This window comes from Lolium perenne, chromosome 4, assembly GCF_019359855.2.
Source record: "Lolium perenne isolate Kyuss_39 chromosome 4, Kyuss_2.0, whole genome shotgun sequence".
Classification (NCBI taxonomy): domain Eukaryota; kingdom Viridiplantae; phylum Streptophyta; class Magnoliopsida; order Poales; family Poaceae; genus Lolium; species Lolium perenne.
In genome coordinates, this window is record NC_067247.2 from 128653948 (window position 1) to 128656195 (window position 2248).

The 2248-nt window shown below is 51.5% G+C and overlaps 1 long non-coding RNA gene across 1 annotated transcript; it reads left to right on the forward strand.

The window, feature by feature from the left end:
• Positions 1 to 352: 352 nt before the first annotated feature.
• Positions 353 to 1973, forward strand: LOC127293871 (uncharacterized). Its single transcript, XR_007846199.2, has 2 exons — positions 353 to 1142; positions 1262 to 1973. It is a non-coding gene; the product is annotated as an uncharacterized lncRNA (long non-coding RNA).
• The last annotated feature ends 275 nt before the right edge of the window (positions 1974 to 2248 follow it).

Here is a 2248-nt window from a genome sequence, read left to right on the forward strand (position 1 = left end):
CATTCGACTACTTGAACATTGGCTCACGGACATGCTAGACGTCAACGGAATTTTACAGAGATGCTAGACATCAATGGAATTTTGTAGTTTCCTTCGCTCCTCATAAGCTCCGCATTAGAATGGTTGGTTTTGCATGATCTAGGTGGCTGAAATTTTCTGATCACTCTATTAATGCATTCGCGTTGAGATTCACGTGCTGATAGAAGGGGTCAAAAACACACCTAGTGCATGTCTGGACTTTTTTTTTCGAAATGGAGTGCATGTTTGGACGGACCTTCGAAATAAGAACACTAGCTCTTCTCGTTGTTGGAGATCTCATTCCAGGCAATGCATCTATCCATATTTTCTTTTTCCCAATTTCTATTAGGTGCTGGGGCACTGTCCGGTCTTAGGGAGTGCTCTCTCGTTTGAACCGTCAGATGCAAATCAAGCGGTCCTACCAGTATCTAAGCAACCGTGCTCACATCAAGACATAACCGCAGTACCGCACCTCCTTCGTAGATTTTTCTCATCGGCCACATCAAGACATAACTGCTCTCTATCTCACATCCAGATCGGGGGAAAACAGAGGAGGTGGCCGGAGAGTTGAGGTCACCGGAAACTACCGCAGCCACCCCTGCAACCAACACCGCCGCCTCTCCTAGCTTCACCGCCTCCCCCGGCTCGCATCGCCGCCTCTGATTCCCCCTCCGCCGGGGAGGACGCCCACCTTCACCACGAGCTGCGGTGCCCCTTCTCCATGGCGCGCCGCGGGAGGACGCCCAACTCTGTTTCCGCGCCAGCCCCGAGCGCGTCCTCTTCCACGCCGTCGGAGCTGTCGCGCGACGGTGGCAGCTGGGCTTCCTGCAGCACGAGGGCGTCGACGCTCTGCGCTGCCACCGGATGCAGCAAAGCCGGATCGAACTTGGTCTCGGCTAGTTCCAGGCCATATTCTGCTGGCCGTTGAAGCCGGGCGCCGCCCCGGACCCGGAGGCCATGTACTTGAACGGGTCGTCCCAGACGGCGCCTCTAGCGCCAGTGTCAGCGAGCGGGTGGTTGCGTCGGTCGTAGATCCCCATGGGCGCCGTCGCTGAGGGCATGGGCATGTACCTGCCGCCGGGGCTGCCGACCCTCTGCTCGTTCGTCGCCAAAATAAACAGCAGGTAGATATTTACATGGTTCGGTTCCCAGATGTAGCAATAGTAGTCCCCCAGTTCTGGTATAATTTTTGGAGCGGTTGATGCATTTTTCTTCTTTTTTATACATCGTGCATCTTGAGTAGTAGGTTTCACGGATGCAGCTCGCGTTCCGGCAGCGCGTTCTGCAAATGCCCAGGACCACGACGACCTCGGCGCCAGCGGTCGACCTGCTGCCCGCCTCCGACCACACGATCGGCTGTTGCTCGCCTACCGGCCGCGCGTTCTGCAGATGGCCATACGGCCGACCTGCTGCTCGCCTCCGACCACGATGGGCTGCTGCTCACCGACCGGCCGCGCGTTCTGTAGATGGCCTGGACCACGTCGACTCGACGCCGGCGGCCGACCTGTTGCTCGCCTCTGACCACGACAGGCTGCTCGTCGACCGGCCGCGCGCCGGTGCGCAGGACGGTGGGCCGATGGCGCGTACTCGTCCACCCAGCGCGACCTGCCCGCCTTCACTGGCTCCCTATATTGCCCTGGTTCCATCGATTTGATCGCAGGCATCCATGGCTCGTATATTGTTAGCATTACTGGCCTACAGACTGGAGAAGGAGGGTCTCCTCCACGGCAAGGATCAACAATTCAGCATCCAGTGGCCAGAACTGTATCTTGTTCAATAGTAGTCCGACCAGTTGTATCTTGTTCAGCATAAATTCGTCTCTTCTTTTTACAACCATGCATAGACTATTTTTGCATACATCTCTAATTTTTTGTTACATCTAAATACTATTTTATTACATGTAAGCACTATTTTGTTACGTCTAACAAGCAGTTGAACACCTCTGATTTTTTTTAATCTAATTATTGTTTTTTACACCTAATTAGCATTTTATTACATCTAAATACTATTTTATTACATGTAACCACTATTTTTATTACGTCTCTAACAAGCAGTTGAACACCTCTGATTTTTTACATCTAATTATTATTTTTTACACCTAATTAGAATTTTGTTACATCTAATTACCACTTTATTACATTTAACCCCTTTTTTATACATCTAACGATAGCATAAGATGTTGTATTTTTTTCCATTTTTTTACATCCATAGTCGTTCACGGTTGATCCGA